The following is a 19,792-nucleotide window of genomic DNA, read 5'->3' as shown; positions in this document are numbered from 1 at the left end:
GGTGAAAAATAGAAACTCTTCTTCACAGCTGGTGGGAATATGAGAAAATAAAAGAAAATGACTTAGATAACATTCATTCTTAAGTTAATATGCACCATTATTATCATAATTATATTAACTGTTCAATATCACATGTATTCAGAGTTTGTTATGTATGCAGATTAATGTTGAGCTTTCATGTATTTTATTATATATTACCCATAGAAGTCATACAGGGTACCTACTATCAGAGAAAGCAAATTAGAAAGAAAAAATCACTCTAAGTTTTGATTTTTTCCATCAATAATTCTCATTGGTGACTATAATCTATTAAATTAAAAATGTATATGCATTGTAAAAAATATTAAAATTGAGTTTTTCTGTTTAAAGGAAATTCTTTGATTATAAATTAAAAAGCATAATTAGGAGTAAGAAAATTAGGAAAAGATTTCACAGATACACGCAAACATAATAAAATTAGCATATTAATAACATAAAAACCACACATAGGTTAAAGCAGAAAGGAAGTAAAATCAATTATATCTATAAAAATCAGTCAAGGGATTCACAAAATAAAGGACTATAAAATATGATGTCATATGCATAAAATGTGGAGGTGGTAAAAGTTTAGTTCTTTTTAAATGGTTTGAAACTTAAGTAACCATCAACCTAATAGAGAGAGCTATATTCACATACTGTTATATGTAAACCTAATGGTAACCACAAATCAAAACCCAGCAACAGATATGCAAAAAAATAATGAGGAAAAAATCTAAGACTATCACTAAAGAAAGCCATCAAAACACATGGAAATTGAGCAAGAGAAGAAAGGAATAGATAACTACAAAACAATCGTAAAGCAAGTGGCAAAATGACAAAAAGTACATACCTATCAATAATTACTTTGAATGTAAATGGATTAAATATTCCATATCAAAAGACGTAGGGTAACAGAACTGATTTAAAAAAAAAAAAATCAACATCCATCTACATGGTGCCTACAAGAGACTCATCTCAGACCTAAAAACACATGCAGACCAAAAGAGAAGGAATGAAAGAGCATTATCATGCAAATGAATGTGAAAAGAAAGCCAGGCTAACAGTACTTATATCAGATAAAATAGACTTTAAAACAAAGATTGTAACAAGAGATAAAAACACTGTATAATAATACAGAGAACAATCTAACAAGAAGATATAATAATTTTAAATAAATGAAATAAGACAAAATCCCAAAAAATCAAATCAACAAAAAAACAGTAGAAGAGATCGATGAGACCAGGAACTGGCTCTTTCCAAAAAGATCACGAAAATTGATAAACCTTTAGCCAGACTCATTAAAAAAAAATAGTGAGTGGACTCAAACAAAAATTAGAAATGAGCTTTGCGCAGTGGCAGTATCGTAGCCAATGAGGTCTTTCCGTGGCGCGATTATTGCTAATTGAAAAATTAGAAATGAAAGGAGAAATAAAAACTGACACCACAGAAATAGAAAGGATAATGAGAGAATATTTTTGAAAAATTAAATGCCAACAAATTGGACAACCTAGAAAAAATGGATACATTCCTACATATAATTTACTTAAACTGGATCAGGAAGAAATAGAAAATTTGAATAGACTGATCACCAGCAATGAAATTAAGTCAGTAATTAAAAAGCAACAATAATAATAACAACAAAAACAAACGAACCAAAAACCTCTCAACAAGCACAAGACCAGGACCAGATGGCTTCACAGGTAAATAGTAACAAACATTTAAAGAGGAGTTAATACCTATGCTCAAACTATTCTAAAAAATAGAAGTGGACAGAAAACTTCCAAAATCATTCCATGAGGCCAGAATTACCCTGATAACAAAGTAGATAGAGACACTACCCAAAAAGAGAACTATAGGCCAATATCTCTGATTAACACAGATGCAAAAATCCTCAACAAAATACTAGGAAACCAATCCAACAATATATTAAATGATGAATTGGGATTTATTCCTGGGATGCAAGTGTTATTCAATATTCACAAATCATTTAAATATTTACAAGTCAGGGCTCCCTGGGTGGCTCAGTGGGTTGAGCCTCTGCCTTCACTCGGGTCATGATCTCAGGGTCCTGGGATTGAGTCCCACGTCAGGCTCCCTGCTCAGCAGGTAGCCTGCTTCCCCCTCTCTTTCTATGCCTGTCTCTCTGCCTATCTGTGATCTCTGTCTGTCAAATAAATAAATAAAATATTAAAAAAAATATATTTACAAATCATTCAATGTGCTATATCACATCAATAAGAGAAAAATAAGAACTATATGATCATTTCAGTAAATGAAGAAAAAGCATTTGATAAAGTATAACATCCATTCATGATAAAAACTCTCAACAAAGTAGGTTTGAAGGGAACATACCTCAACACAATAAAGGCCATATGACAAACGCAAGGCTAACATTGTACTCAAAGGTGAAAACTGAGATCTTTACCCTAAGATCAGGAATACACAATGATGTCCACTCCCATTACTTTTTTTTTTTTTTGGTAGTTCAAGTCTTTATTTAAATTACAGTTAGACAAAATATAGTGTAATATTAGATTCAGGAAATAGAACTTAGTGGTTCATTATCACACATAACACCAAGTGCTCATTATAACAAGTGCCCTTCTTAATACCTATCACCCATTCATCCAACCTCCCCTCCAAAAATCCTCTGTTTGTTCTCTACGGTTAAGAGTCTGCCACTCTCATCACTTTTATTCAACATAGTTCTGGAAATCCTAACTACAGTAATCAGAAAACAAAAATAAATATAAGGTATCCAAATTGATAAAGAGGAAGAAACACTTTCAGTATTTTCAGATGACACTATATATAGATGATACATACAATTAAACTATATAGAGAAAACCCTAAAGACTCCATCAAAAAACTTCTGGATAAATAGAACCGATAAATAATTTCAGTAAAGTCATGGGATATAAAATCAATGCACAGAAATTGGTTGCATTTCTACACACTAATAATGAAGTAGCATAACTGAGAAACAAACTGAGGGTTTTGGAGGGGCAGGGGTGGGGGGATGGGTGAGCCTGGTGGTAGGTATTAAGGAGGGCATGTATTACATGGAGCACTGAGTGTGGTGCATAAACAATGAATTTTGGAACACTGAAAAAAAATTAAATTTAATTAAAAATAAAAGAAAAGAAAACAATCCCATTTACAATTGCATCAAAAATAATAAAATATGTCAGAATAAAATTAACCAAGGAGGTGAAAAACATGTACTCTGAAAACCATAAAGTGCTGATTAAAGAAAATGAAGAGAACACAAACAAATGGAAAGATATTCCATGCTCATGGATTGGAAGAAAAAAATTGTTAAAATGTCCATATTAGCCAAAACAATCTGCAGATTTAATGCAATCCTTATCCAAATATCCACAGCATTTTTCTCAGAACTAGAAAAAATAATACTAAAATTTGTATAGAACCACAGAAGACCCCAAATAGCCAAAGCAATCTTGAGAAAGAAAAACCAAACTGGAGATACCATAATCCAGGATTTCAAGATTTACAACAAAGTGTAGTAATGACACAGTATGGTACTTCCACAAAAATAGACACATAGGTCAATAGAACAGAACACCCAGAAATAAACCCATGATTGTATGGTCAATTAATCTTCAATAAACAAAGCAAGAATATATAATGAAAAACACAAGTTATTCAACAAATTGTGTTAGAAAAACTGTACAGCTACATGCAGAAGAATGGAATTGGACCACTTTCTTTCTTTTTTTTTTTTTTAAGTTTTTATTTATTTATTTGACAGACAGAGATACAAGCAGGCAGAGAGAGAGGAGGAAGCAGGCTCTCCCGATGCGGGACTCCATCCCAGGACCCTGAGATCATGACCTGAGCCAAAGGCAGAGGCTTTAACCCACTGAACCACCCAGGCGCCCCGTAATCAGACCACTTTCTTACACCATACGCAAAAATAAACTCAAAATGAATTGCAGTCCTAACTGTAAAGGGTGCCTATCTGGCCCAATTGGTTAAGCTTCTGACTGGATTTCAGCTCAGGTCATGATTTTAGGGTCAGGAGATTGAGCTCTGCATCAGACACCATATTGGGCATAAAGCCTGCTTAAGATACTCTTCTCCCTCTCCCTCTGCCCCTCCCCACCTCAAACAAACAAACAAATAAACAAACAAATAAATACCTAAGTGTGAGATCTGAAATCATAAAACTCCTAAAAGAAAATATAGGCAGTAATTTTTCTTACATTACCATAAGAACTTTCTTCCACAATGCCTCCTGAGGTAATGGAAACAAAAACAATTTAACCTCTTGAAACTACACCAAAATAAAAAGCATTTAAACAGAGAAAGAAACAATCAACAAAACTAAAAGACAACCTATTGAATAAAAAAGACATTTGCAAATGATGTATCTGATAAAGGGTTAGTATCCAAAATATGGAAAGAACTTGTACAACTCAGCACCCAAAAACAAATAATCAAATTAAAAAATGAGCATCAGATGTGAACAGACATTTCTCCAAAGAAGACATCCAGATGACCAACAGACACATGGAAAGATGCTCATCATTCTTTTTTTTTTTTAATTTTTTTTTTTAAGATTTTATTTATTTATCAGAGAGAGAGAAGGGGAGAGAGCGAGCACAGGCAGACAGAATGGCAGGCAGAGGGAGAAGCAGGCTCCCCGCTGAGCAAGGAGCCCGATGTGGGACTCGATCCCAGGACACCGGGATCATGACCTGAGCCGAAGGCAGCTGCTTAACCAACTGAGCCACCCAGGCGTCCCGATGCTCATCATTCTTAATCATTAAGGAAATGCAAACCAAAACTATGATATCACCTCATACTTGTCAGAGTGGCTAAGATAAAAAGACAAGAAATAACAAGAGTTAGCATGGACGAAGATAAACAGGAACTCCTGTTGGTGGGAATGCAAACTCATGTAGGCACTGTGAAGAGCATGGAGGTTTCTCAAAAAATAAATGGAACTAGTCTATGATCTGGTAATTGCACTACTAGGTATTTACCTAAAGAATACAAAAACATTAATTTGAGAAGATGTATGCACCCCTATGTTTATTGCAGTATTATTTATAATAGCCAAACTATGGAAATAGCCCAAGTGTTCAGCAATAGGTAAATGGATAAAAAAAGAGGCGATATGTATGTGTGTGTGCATGCATGCGTGCACAGTGGAATATTACTCAGCCATAAAAATGAACTCTTGTCATTTGTAACAACATGGATGGAACTAGAGAGTATAATGTTAAGAGAAATAATTTATAGAAAGACAAATATAAGATGATCTCATTCATATGTGGAATTTAAGAAACAAAACAAATGAGCAAAGAAAAATGAGACAAACCAAAAAATAGACTCTCAACTAGAGAGAACAAACTGATGGCTACCAGAGCGGAGGTGGGTGCAGGGACTGGTGAAATAACTGAAGGGGATTAAGAGTGCACTTTCATGATGAGCAGAATAATTTATAAAATTGAGTCTCTGTATTGTACCTGAAACTAATATAACACTGTATGTTAACTATACTGGAATTAAAAAAATATATATGTTCATAACAAACAGGCAAACTAGCCCATATTCCTGCTTGTATTCTATAAAAAATGTTAATCTTACATAAATACATATAACTATGTATTTATGGTGTGTACAAAGAAGGATTTCTTCTTTAAGGTAGAATCAGTGTAGAAAGTTTTGTATCAGCATATATGCAATAAATAATATTTGGTTTTACTAATTCTTAAAGAGTCTTCTTAACATCAGAAATGCATGGGGAAAAATCAGAGAATCAGAGAATCAGAACTTCCTTGAAAATAAAAGTCCTTGTCAGCATTGCTTACAGAAATAAGAGCTTTATCTCATTAACTAGAAATACCCTGGCAGATTTAATCCTATACTTCTGCCATGAGATTTTTTTTTTTTTTTTAAGATTTTTTTTATTTTTATTTATTTGACAGAACACAAGTAGGCAGAGAGGCAGGCAGAGAGAGAGGAGGAAGCAGGCTCCCTGCTGAGCAGAGAGCCCGATGCGGGACTCGATCCCAGGACCCTGAGATCATGACCTGAGCCGAAGGCAGCGGCTTAACCCACTGAGCCACCCAGGCGCCCCTGCCATGAGATTTTACATTATATTACGTGTCCTCAACTATCAGGTATGGGACCTATCTTGGTTTTCTGGTTGCATGACTCAGAAATCACTTTAGCTCATTTAACAAAAACAAATTTAAATTTATTTGAATGATAAGAGTTTCTTATAGAGTCAAAAGAGTAATTGGGTCATCAAAGTTAAGAAGGTTTAGGAATCAGAGCATATCCAGTTTTTCAGATAGTAAGAGGTATTTTCCTTGGGTACTGTCACTGTTGTAATTTAGCCTAAGACCAAAATCTCAGGGAGAGTCTAGTTGCCTGAATCTGAATTAAGTTTCTGCCTCTTGGTGGATAAAGCATAGGGCACACTGAATTATATAATTTCTAAAAAGCAATTTTATTAATGTGAACATCAAGAAAAAGTGATTGGTACCCAATGTGGTCTAAAGAATCAAACAGCTTACTATCACTTAGATGAGTATATGTGGGGGGAGAACAGGAGTTAAACAACATTAAATTGGTAAGTCATCATGATGTAATCTACTAACATGGAGTAGAGTAGAATCTGGTGAATCAATTATGATTTCTAAAGAACTTTATATTTACTTTGTATTTGAAATATATTCAGACATGCATTGAGAACTTAATCATAAAGAGACAGTAAAGTGGAACATTTGGAAGTTGATAAAAAATAAAACCTGGTGGTATGCATTTTTTGAAAGTCAAAATTCATGTTTCTGTGGTAGGCAAGATTCAAAAGAATTGCGTTTTTCCTTGTTTAACTTTAGTCTATTATATTTCTCTAGTGTTTTAGCACACTTTCAGCAGCTTTCCATCATTATGTCAGGATAGTACTTCATAATATTTTTCACATTTTCTGCCTCATACATCAAACTATAGAATTTTATCCATAAGGCAGAGCTGTCATTCTGTAAAATTTTTAGCAATGTTCTCATTTTTATCTGACACCTAGAAATACCTAAAGTAATAAAAAATCATTTTTACCTCATATTTGCTTTGGTTTTCATTCTGTCCCTGTCAGTCTGTATACAGTATAGCAGGGGAAGATTTATATAACATCATTTTGGGTGTTCCAGAATCAGACAAAGAATCCTCACCTTAGTTGTTTTTTTCCCCCCACAGAATTTTACACAAAAACATAAAACCTATACTTAAATAACTCTCTTTCTCTTAAAATTTTACTTTTTGCTATGAACACTTCCTATTAAGTAGAAATTTCATTTATATATATACACATATATACATATATATTATATATATATATAATTTAACAACTACAAAGAAAGATAGACTTCATTTCCTCAGAAATGCCACTATTTTGGGCAATTTCATGGAAACATTAGAAAATTGCACTTATGCTTCTTAGTTTATCTCATTATAGTTTTCAACTATCTATTAAGATACTTAAAAACTATAATTTTACTGTTCATCCAGGTTTCAATCCAATTATGGCAATACAAAACTGACCATTAAAATAGATCCTTATTTCAAACAACTTATGGCATCAGTGAAGCAAGTGGCATCAGTGAAAATGTAAATCCAATCATAACCATGTTCAAGGTATAAAAACTTGACTTGAGAGATATTAATTATCTGAAATATCTAAAATGTGATATGATCTCCTTAAAGATGATCATATATTAATTTTTGCAGTTTCATTATGAACATATATTTTAGTGATCCCTAGTATGTGCCATATACTATGCAAATAAATTAACTCAGTGGATCCTCAAATAAGACTAGCTATGATTAATCATCTCATTTAATACTGAAGAAACTATAGCTAACCAACTTGTGCAAGTTCAGAAAACAAGTTCTTGAATGTAGTAGAAATAGTATTTGAACCCCAGAACACAGACTTGAGTCCTCCCCCTCTGCCACTCTACTGTAAGTCCTCCCCCAAAGTGTCTTCATTGTACAAAAACCAAAGAATACCAGATTGAAAATATTACAATTTATTTTAATAAAGCTTATATTTTTCATAGTCATGACTTCATAATAGAGACAAAATGGGATCATCCAAATGATGTGTGTCATTATTTCACTCAAAAATCTCAGTTTTGACATAAGTTTTGACATAAAGATAAACTCTAAAACAGAACTACCAAAATAATCCATCAAAGCTCAATACAAGAAAAATGAGTGTGTGTGTGTGTGTGTGTGTGTGTGTGTGTGTGTGTGTGTATGTGTATCTTTTTTCCCTAGTCTTTGTACCTTTGAGAACTAGTTGTATGTTCTGGGAAAAGAGTGGAGGCAGAGTGATACAAAATCTGGGAAGTGATACATGCTCCCTTCTTCTCAACATACATTACATATTGGTAACAGAACATTGAGGCCAGCTCACCTAGTTACTTAATTTAGTGCTTTCCATACTTCTTTGAAAGAATTAATAAGCAAGTACATAATTTGGGAAAGGTTACTGAAGACCAAGTGAAAGTCTAATTTTTCTGATACAGTATAAAAAGTTTGGCTTGAATATTAAAACTAGAGGATATTCGACCTGAAAGTGGTTTTGAACAAAAAACTATATGGAGCAACTAGATTTCATCAAGGATTCCTGGAGAATGGGACTAATTACTTCCTAATGTTAAGAAATAATTGGGTCATAGAAATAGAAGAGTACATGCATGCATTATCAACTTATGAAGATAGGTTTTTCTGTTGTTTCCCATTGATTGTTTTGCATATAAAACTAGAAGAGACAAAGCCAATTTATAATTGTTTCTTCTACTAAATCTAGTTGCTATACTTTTTAAAAATTTATGACACCAAGTTACTTTGCCTTAAGTAGCAGCAATACATAGCTTACCTACATTTGTAGCATAAAGATGAGGTATTAGAAAGCTTTTTTTAGCTTGTCACTAAAAAGATACAAAGTAAAAAGTACTTTGTTTTATTTTTAAATAATGATAGTATTAGTTTTCTTCTTTTCTGAACCATTTTTAATCACAGCTTGGTTTGGTTACTATAACTATATTTTGCCTCAAGATTAGTTTTAAAAGGCATATGATACAGACAAAAATAGTTTTTTTTAAACAATAATTGAGTTTTTAAAATATCAGCATTTCTGGACCCAATTCTGTAATTTAGATAACTTGCCACCAGGTGGAAATAGTGTTCCCATTACCAAATTAAAACAGTGTTGGCTCTAGCAGCACATTAACAAAACATTATCTTTTGTGTTAATTTATAAAATATTTATTTTATAATAAATAACATTTCCTAATATGTTATATATTATATATAAATAAATAACATTTCCTAATATGTTATATATTATGCATTATATATTATACATTATATATTATATATATTATATTACATATGATATAGCATATTATCACATATATGATATATATCATATTATATATCTATTACAAAATTTATTTATAATTCCTTTTTATATAGCCAATTAAGCACCAACAACTTGATATTTTCTTGAAGTTTGATACCTTTGTCTATGCTTTTAAAGGTGAAAAAGAAAATGCCCCTTTATGGAGATGAACTGGTAAATGGAGTTTCAAATTTTCATTACATACATAATTTCATGCCCAATCATAATAACTGGATGGCAAAGGAAGTAAACTACCTTTGTTGTCTTATCGATGAATTTTATGGATGAAGAAACTGAGCTTAGATTTCTCCAAAAATGATTGTTTTAAGACATGGATCTAACAAAATCCCTCCCCCCTTTTTTTTAAGGCTTTGTCAACCTTATTTTATCCCAGAATACCAAATTCTAGGTAAGAGTTAAATTACAAATCTCTATTTTCAAGTTTCAGGTTTTTTAATATTCATCCAGCCATGGCTATCTGTGAACAGCATCACTTCCCAATTCTATTCAAATAGTATGGAAAAATCTTTGTGGGGGCCAAGAAAAGTGCTTTCTGCTCTTCATACCATGTTCAGTCTGTATTCTTTCTTAGTTACCACTTCTCTGAATTTGCCCAATGATGCCTGCCTCTCAAATTAGTAAACATTTTGTGTTTTCCTGGCCTATTGTCCTCTTTCCTGAAAGTGACAGGCTGGTGGTCTATCACTAGGCAATCACTGATATTTGGGATCCTGAGTCAAACTCCAGTGTCTGCCACCTAATGGCTGTTACTTCACCTGTTTGGGTTTCCAAGGTTTTTTCTTTGTTTGTTTGTTTGGTTGGTTGGTTGTTTTTAGTTTTGTTTTTAAGATTTATTTATTTATTTTAGAGACTGAGAGAAAAAGAAAAATGGGAGAGCATGTGTGAGAGGGGCAGAGGGAAAAGGAAAGAAAATCTCAAGCAGACTCCTTGGTGACCATGAGCTGAGGGGGCGTTCAATCTCTAGACCCCAAGATCAACCTGAACTGAAACCGAGAGTCAGACGCTTTACCAACTGTGCCACCCTGTCACTCCTTGGGTTTCTAGTTTTTTAAAGAAAAGTCCGAGCTTGATCTGAATAATAATGCTTCTTTCCAGTTTTAATATTCTAGGATTATAATAGTAAGTGGCTATATTATACATTTCTTAATATGACGAGGGGTTTTTTTGACAATAATACAAGTTTTAGCATAATGATTACAATAAGTATGTCCTGATATGGTTTCTAGCAATAGAATTCTTCAGCTGTTTCATCAGTGCCATGTTTCTCATCCTTCAATGTTTCTAAATATATTGAAATAAGTTTTAATCTCAGTGGAGCTGGCCAGCATTAAATAAAAAGATGCAAGGCATTTCAAATTGAAGTAGGTTTATTTTAGGAGAAGAAGCATCACTTTGCCAGCTTGGATGTCAGCAATTAGAGGGAACAAAAGCTCTCTACCCACCCTACTTGTTGGCAAAACAATAAGCTTAGATATATATCTTCCCAATTAAATGAGACTAAGCTAGAAATACATTTTTTTTTAAACATTAGGCTCCTCCCCACATACACACACACAAGATAGAGAAGTAGAAACTGAGTGTTTGTAAAAATAACTTTTTGGAATAAAAGAATGAAAATATTATGAATTATATGCTTGGTGTTATCAAATATATTATGAAAGGATTTCAATCTAAAATGAAACTGAAGGATATGGGAATTCTCACTCCTGTGCTATCAGAAGAACAGAACTTAAGAACTGAGAGTATGATTTCCATTAAATGTCTGATTTATAGAAGACCAAGACTTATTTCATAACCAGTGAACATCTACCAAGAATTTCTCCCCAAGCTTAAGCCAGTGAACTTTTGTACAGGCTAGAACCTCCCATCTTTGGCAGTCTTTGCCCATAAATATAGCTCATCCCAAACCCTCGATGGACTTCCCTATAGCTTGCAGCAGCATGCATTTCCTGAATTGTAATCCCTCTGCTATCCTGAATAAGTTCAAATTTCTGGTAATTTGAGCTTGGCTCAGTTTACTTCATTCTTTAGGTTGATGATACCAAAGAAGAAATTCCCTCTAAGAAACAAGAGCTTTTGGAGTCACCATGGGAAATCAAAATTAGGATGAAAACAAAAATGTAAAGACCTGACGAAAAATGGCTTGGAAATTAGTGGCAAGGATTATATTTGAAATTTGGGGTAATGTGAATCAGTGATTTATAGCATACGGTTGAAAGACTTAAAAGACTCACCAAGAAAGCAGTGGGAGATCAGGACTGATGATGAAAGAGTAGATATGAGCCCTGAAGACCAGAGAATGGTAATCCAGTCTAAAACAGCTGCTGATAGAATAGGAGCTCAAAAGGAATAGGAGCAGTAAAATTGGTATTATAGGAAGAAACAACACAACAGTACAACACAATACAAACTCATTAAGCTAAAAACTGAGTTTACAAATTTATGTTCCAGAGAAGAACCAATGTGTTTAATAAAATAAGAAAACTATTGGAATTCAAATTATTTTACCACCAAAATAACCATAAATTTTAAGACAAAATGCAATCTGTTTAGTAACAGGAAAAAGAACTACAAAGAAATTTCCCAAAACTTCAGAAATTTGGTTAAATATTTTGATTATGAGGGCAGACACACTGACTCATTTTGTAAGCATTTAAGGAAAGAGGATATATAAAATAGTTATATTATCCAAAGCATCATCCACAGTAGGAGCTTAATAATCATGAGTCTTGATGTTATACATTAAAGCTTAAAATGGTAAAACACTTAGAAATACAAAGACAAACCTAGAGAAACTAAACCATAAACACTTTTTCCCCAGTCTTTGCCACATTAACTAGATGAAAACAAGTAAGAAATGCAATAGTATAATTATTAAATACATATGTAATTTATGTACAGAATAGCCTACTTTATACAAAATATAAAGAACTATAAAAATACATCTCTAAAATTGCTCATAAAAGCAATAAAAATTTGAATAAATTGAGATATCTTCAATATCCCTGGACACAAAACTAACTATTGTAAAGAGAATAATTTTTCCTGCATAATTTATAGGTTAATCATACTGTAATGGAAAACACCATGAGATTTTTTTTCCAAGGACTCTCAAAAATTATGGTCCTAGAGTCCATTTTGATGAATTACAGGAGTAAAATAACTAAGACAATATTGAAAATAAAAATGAATAAGAGGGCACTTGTATTGTCAGCGCTTAGGTAATATTATAAACTATAGTAATTAAAAAGGTAAAACTGGTACAAGAAATGATAATTCAGTATAGCAGAACAGATAGCTCGGAAAAGAAATCTACAGAGAAGCTGAGGACACATTAATAACATACACATATGCCAATATAGAACTGTTAGCTGTTTAAGATACTATGTGGTTAAAAAAAAAAAAAAAAGGATCCTTGGGAGTTAAAGAAATCAAGTGAACCGTTCATCTGAACATATGCTAAGATAAATTCCTGTGGCTTAAATGTGAAATGTGAAAGACATACCTTGAAACATTAAGGAAAGAAAACATACTATGTAACTGATTGCAGAAAAGTCAAAATCTTTCAAAACATAATAGCAATGAAAAAAAACACAAAACACTGATAATTGAAAGAATATATATTTAAAACTACACTGAAACAGTGCATTGATACTTTAATATTTAATGCGAATTTAACAATGTATTAATATGAATATTTACTTAGAGTTTATCCTGAAAGAAAATTAGAACTGATTCTAATGAGAAAGTGTGAGCCATTGAAGAACAGAGAATGATAATTCAGTCCAACATTGCAATTGTTGAAGGGCAGCAGCCAATTTAAAAGGAGTTGGAGCTTTTCTAAGATATTTATGTTTACTGACATACCTCATCCTCATGATAACTCAGTGAAATAAATGTTATTATTGTCCCCGTTTTGTGGATAAAGAAACTAAGGAATGGACAGTTTAAGGAATTTCCACAGAGCAACATGGCTAATGAGGGCAGAGCCAAAATTAGAATCCACATGGTCTGAATCCATAGCACATTGTTTTAACTACTACTTTATTATATTCCAATAAAAATGAGAAGTGAAGAAAAAAAAATTTGTTACTAATATAGCAACTATTTAATAGAAGAGACATCATTCCAAAACACCCCAAAAGTAGAGACTTTTAAAATCAAATATAAATTTTAAAAGTAATTAATGCCATCTATGTAAGACTGGTATTATATATAGGGATGTCCAATTTCTGGATATTTTCTATAAAGTGTTTTGACTCTATGAATCAAGAACATTAAAAAATCTTAGATTTGGTCTTTTGTCTGGGATTTCACATCCAAGAGGTATCCTAAGAAAATATTTAGTGAAGCAAAACATAAACTGTTGCATTATTTGTGCCACTAGTAATTTGAATACAACTCAACATATTATAGTGGTAAACCACTTTTCAAACTTGACTGTCCATTTCAATCCTTTGTATGCAGAGTTTTATCTAGAATTATAGATTCAGAAATTTTAAAAAGACCCACAGATGATTTTTTTGCAGTGCTAAATTATGGTACCTATTAGAGTTATTTTATCCATTAAAATATGTTTGAATACTTAATATTATATAACAAAATATCTGTATTTTTAAAATATTTGTAATTAAAACATTAATTTTACAGTTTGAAAAACATGAAGAAGAGTAGAGTAAATAAATTGACTCATATTCAACAAATTTGGCTTGTATTTAAATAAATTTTCTATAAATCTCACCCTGGTCTACTCTTTACTAGAAGAAATGTTTACATAGAGAATAGGCATCCACTCCAAGGCTCAGGTAATTTCACTATTTTATCTTAGTAAACCTTAAATCCCTAGCAACTAACAAACTATCTTATAGAGTTGGAATTCAAACACAAATAGGAATAGATAAATGAGTGAATATGACATTATATAATTTTGCCTATATTAATATATCCTTAGAATGTATGTGTACATTTGCTCATTTATTTTTAATATGGATTTCTCCACTCTTATAGTTTGGGGTATCATTTTTTTTCTACTCTCTACATTAAAAACATTAATGTCCTAAAATATATATACTGTTTTTCTGTTGAATTCTCTTTTTTTATTGCCAAATGTCCTTTTTCTAAGGTTTGTAGACTTGAGTTTATTGTCAGAATTCTCTGTCAAGTATTAGAATTGCAAATAGGGCACACTTGCTTTGTATTAAAAGAACAAGAGCTGCCAGTGTCTGAAAAGTTAATTAGACAAAACAGACAATTAATTACATCTTATTAACGTATAAAAGACCTGTGACAAATTGCACTAATTGCATGCTCTTATACTTCCGAAGAGGTCAGGCTACTTTAAAAGTATGTTGTTAATGGAAGACAAATGTATCTTTATGCTCTTGATAAGAATTTTATAAACTGCATTATTTATGACTCCATTGGAATACTTAATAATTTTAAGCTTTAAATTAAACTGCTCATTAAACAGGAGAGCTAGTACCAAGTTCTTAAAATAGGCCATAAAAGCTGGCTGCAGTGTAAGATAAATTTGAAGGTCTAGCATTTCCTCAGAATGTGTTTATACCCTTATTTTTAAGTGACTGAGCCCTAGAGTTGTTAAACTTATCTTAATGTGCCCTTAGTAAAGGGCAAAATACTTCCATTAACAGTATTCACCCCCCAAATTAATGTAGGATTCATTTAAAAAGCCCTCAGTTGCTTAAATTCAGGAATACTCACTCAGTTGAATACACTCATTAGCTCTCTAGCTCTACTTCCATGGAATGGAAATAAAAAAAAAGAAAGAAAGAAAGAAAAAGACAAAGTCATGTGTGTATGTTAGTTGCAAGGGACTGATTTTAGAAGATGGGCACAATTAAAGAAGAAACTGTAGTGGTGAAGAGACATGTTGGAAAAATGGTCAAAGTGCCCAATAGAGGCTTAGAGAGAAAAATAAGTAGATGGAAAGAATTTAAAATGAGTCAGAGTGGCTCTTGCAGGCAAATACTTAATTACACAAAAGCGCTTTAGTTTCTTTCATTGAGTACCTGTCAAGGGGAGGGAACACTAGCAATTCTAGAGGAAATTGTTTCTATTTCAGTTAACAAAACCGGATGCTCATTCAGGATTCTCAGAGGGGCTTTGCAAGTAATTTAGATTATTTTTCTTGTGTTCTCCAGGACCAAAAGCCTTATAAAATGAACCTGACTGTCACCACACTTTAAATGTTTATGGTTGGTGAGCTCAGTTCATCAAAGTGCTGTGCAAGTCCAATCACCTTGCCAACCTTCCCTCTTGGGAGTCTGGAAAATACACGGAGGCTTATAACTAAAGGGGGGTGGGCAAGAGAAAAGGACAAAGTCACACCTTCCACTCTCTATATACCAGCCCAACAGCTTCATGCTGTTTTAGTGGACAAGTATATCAGAGTACAGAACACCCCTTGTCTCTGTATGAACAAACTCAAGCCGATGATTGAAACATCTGAACATTAATAATTATTTTAATTGGCTGACAGAATTCATACTTTTGCTTTTCCATATCTCTTTTCCTACCCGTTGTCTACAGATTAGATTCATGTATCAGATAATACTAATTTGTAGTATTTACAGTAAACTACTTTTTAAGCTAACACATGTAAAAAGGCCTAATACAGGGACTTAAAGTGACAATAGTTAAACTTAAACTTGACCCATGGGAAAGTTAATTCCAGAAAATTTAACCCTACGATATTGGCAAAGTGTGGTGAGATTTATTAAAGAATTAAGTAGAAGACGACCTTGAGATAAGAAAGGTAAATCTTAAGGGGAGAATATATCACATTCACGGTCATGACCATGCCAATATTTCAGTGGAATAACTGGTGAAGTACCAAGAAATCTGTCATTATAAGAGCATTGATTAAGTTTATTGTCCAAATGTATAGAGAATAATGTTACAAATGAATTAATCATCATGCTTCCTTGAGAAATTCTTAGTATATCTTCCATCCTAAGTACTTGGTAATAGTCATTTTTCAATGTGACTCAAGTTTTACAAACTTTATTCCTAGTGAAAATCTGCTATTATTGCTAATTAATTTGTCAGCATATTTTTTTTTCAGGAGAAAACTAAGTTTCAGAGAGATTAAGGTGTACATTTAGGAGAGAAAAATTCATGTATACAATGTTAGCAGAAAATTTTGATATGAGAATTTATGTTGAAAATGATGTGGTTTATTTTAGGTACTCTTATTTCCTTTTTCTAAGAGATGGCAAAGCTGAAATCAAGGTTGGACAGAAGATCAGAGAGAGAACTTTAAAATGTCATTCGCCAGAATATGAAACTAAAGATTCAAGCATTAGTGAGATTACATTGGCCAAACTATTAAGTTACAGTATTGTTAGCATGGTCCTGGTCAAATAACTGCAATCCATGTTGTCCTTGCTAAACTTTTATGTGTGCATTGTGCTGAAAAGAATTCAGTTGCTCACTAAATTTAAGGAACTACAGATGGAGCAGGTAATAATGCTTTTTAAAAATTACAAATTTATTTTATATAATGAAAATAATATAACCACATTATAAACACTGGTTAAGAAATAGAAGGGAAATGACATTAATAGTCTTATCTCCCTAATTCCATCTCTTATAAACATTTGATCATTCTTGAACAGTCTTGGACTTGTCCCTTCTGTTCCTAAAGAATACCATGTGCATTATTTTCCAATTAACTCTGTAAGAAATTGCCACAAAGTTGTTTTAAAATAACACTTAAAAAAAAAAAAAAACCTCACATATCTGGCAGTCAACATCTAAAAAGGATCTTCAAGGATGCTTTCCTTCTAGAGGCCCTAAGGGAAAATATATTTCCTTTTATTTTCAAGATTCCAGAGGCCACCTCTGTTCCTTAGTTTGTGGTCTCTTTCTCCATCTTCAGACCGGCAGTAGAGAATCTTCACATCTCTCCCTCTCTTCCTTTGCTTCTGAGATCATCTTATCATCTGTTGCTATCTTCTTGCCTCCCTCTTAAAAAGATTCTTGTGATTATTTGGGGGCTCACTCAGATGATCCATGATAATCTTCCCATCCTTCATTTAATTATACCGTGGCTATGTAAGGTAATATATTCGCACATTTTGGGGAAACAGTTTGGGGATCGTGATTCAGCCCATCATACCATGGCTTCTGGAACCAATGGACAAAGAATATGTCTGTTATCAATAATATAACAATTTTATTTTATAAAATAAATTTGTTTTATTTTATAAATAATCAATTTATCAACAACCCTAAATTTACAAATTGGCCAGATTTGAAAATGAGTGTTTATTCTTGCTACAGATTTGTTTTCCCAGGGAACTGCCTCAAGGATATGTGCCTGGGAAGTCTGTTGGGGGAATATGCTAAGGAACAACATCTGTGAAAGTGAGGGAAGTGAGATTAAAAGTTAAGCTATGATATAGCTGCAACAGAGACCTTCAACAATCTCACAGAGAACTCTGAAGCTGGAATGCACGAGGGTCTGGCTTTTGTCTTCCTTCACTGGTACAACTGTTGGTGAAGGGTGGCAGGCAGGGAGAAAAGCCTTGAGGGTAGCTTCTTTTGGCAGAGGAACATAGCTGTGAAATATCAGCAACCAACAGTGCTGGCCACTACAGACTGAGGGTCTCGGCTCTGAAAGAAGTTCTGGTGATCTCGCTACAGCAACCACTACACAGTGTTCTCTCAAGGGTTGAATCTATATGTATTCAACAATATATAAATACCTAGTCATCCTATAAGTTTTCTTCATGGTATTTAGGGTCCCAATTTTCTTTTTGTCTCACAAGGTACTGGGACTCCATAAGGAAGATTAATTCTCTATGACAGCCAGTTTTATAAGAAAGTGACTGACTGCTTTCCTGATCCTACAAGCTTCATCTTCTAGGAAGATGCATTGTTTTATACAAAATTCTTGCCAATTACATGGGTCTATACTAGACATAACTGGTCTACTAAATTGCTGCAAGTTTTCTAATTTGTTTTTTTCTGTTAACTTCCTGCTAAATCTCCCTTATGTAACTCATTCATTTCCTTATTCATTTGTTTATATATTCATTGCTTTATTCAACAAATACATAGTAGTCACAAAATAAGGGTTAGGCTTGGTGAATAAAAGAGGTATTCCCACTGTCTTCATGAGAATTATTTTTAAGGAAGATGTACAATAGTAACAACAAAAGTCAATAGGGTTTCCTTGAATATAAGAAGCTGACGAGCGGGGAGCCTGGGTGGCTCAGTCAATTAAGCATCTGCCTTCACCTCAGGTCATGATCCTGGAGTCCTGGACCTGAGTCTGACCTTGGGGTCCCTGCTCAGCTGGGAATGTCCTTCTCCTTCTGCCCTCACCCTGCTCATGCTCTCTCTTACTCATTCTCCCCAATAAATAAATAAAACCTTAAAAAATAAATAAAAATCTGAAGAATATTGCTTCCATATTTACAGAAATATTGTTTCAGATAACCTACAAGATTGCAAACTTTCTTGACCTTATCCAAGAGCTGTGGTTGCAGGGTAACCAACTAAGCCAATCGTTACAAAAAGGGAGACACCTCCAAAGAGACACAGCAAGTTAGCACTTGTTTACCTAGTGTAAATACAGGATACTTTGAAGGCCAATAAGAACACAGCTAAAATTTTTAATAAGTTACCATGTGTTGAGTATGGATACATGTGAGAATATAAAAGTACCAGAAGACACACATACACACAAGAGGAATTTGCACAATCACACAGGTTCATCCCCAGAGACCTCTATGTGAGCTCATGACAAAAAATGAAGGCAAAAGACCCAAGAAAAACTCCTTTCTGGTTCATGCCTTGGAAAGAAATATATATCATCTAAATTCTTTTCCCTGTGAAACAAAAGCTTTGAAGTAGAGAGAAGACACATTCCAGATGGAGAAAAAGAATAGAAAGTAATCCTTTTTACCTCTGGGGAAGGGGCAGGAATATATCTGGGGCCAAAATAATCAGAATTATCTTACAACTGATGGGCATGGGCAAGGCGCTCAAATCTTCTAAATTTCTTGTTTTTTGACTCTTATCTCAGGAAACACTGTTGTAGGTAGTATATTCTTATGAAGGTCATCAATAGATAGAAATATTCAAAATGCAAATAGATCCTAAAGCTCCATATGGTACATATATCTTAGCCTGTCTCTACCCATAAGAAATAGTAAAGGGACTTCTTTAAGTGGAAAAAGTCCATAATTAGACATAATAAAATTACGAATAAGAAGATGTAAAATATGACAATTTATATATATATATATATATATATATATATATATATATATATATATATAT

At 33.0% G+C, this 19,792-nt stretch overlaps 1 pseudogene; it reads left to right on the top strand.

Annotated features, from left to right (window-relative positions):
- Positions 1-1,359: 1,359 nt before the first annotated feature.
- Positions 1,360-1,436, top strand: LOC132008880 (U4 spliceosomal RNA; annotated as a pseudogene).
- The last annotated feature ends 18,356 nt before the right edge of the window (positions 1,437-19,792 follow it).

The sequence above is a fragment of the Mustela nigripes genome, chromosome 1 (assembly GCF_022355385.1).
Source record: "Mustela nigripes isolate SB6536 chromosome 1, MUSNIG.SB6536, whole genome shotgun sequence".
NCBI classification, from domain to species: domain Eukaryota; kingdom Metazoa; phylum Chordata; class Mammalia; order Carnivora; family Mustelidae; genus Mustela; species Mustela nigripes.
Note: the sequence above shows the minus strand (reverse complement) of the source record. Positions and strands in the feature narration are given on the sequence as shown.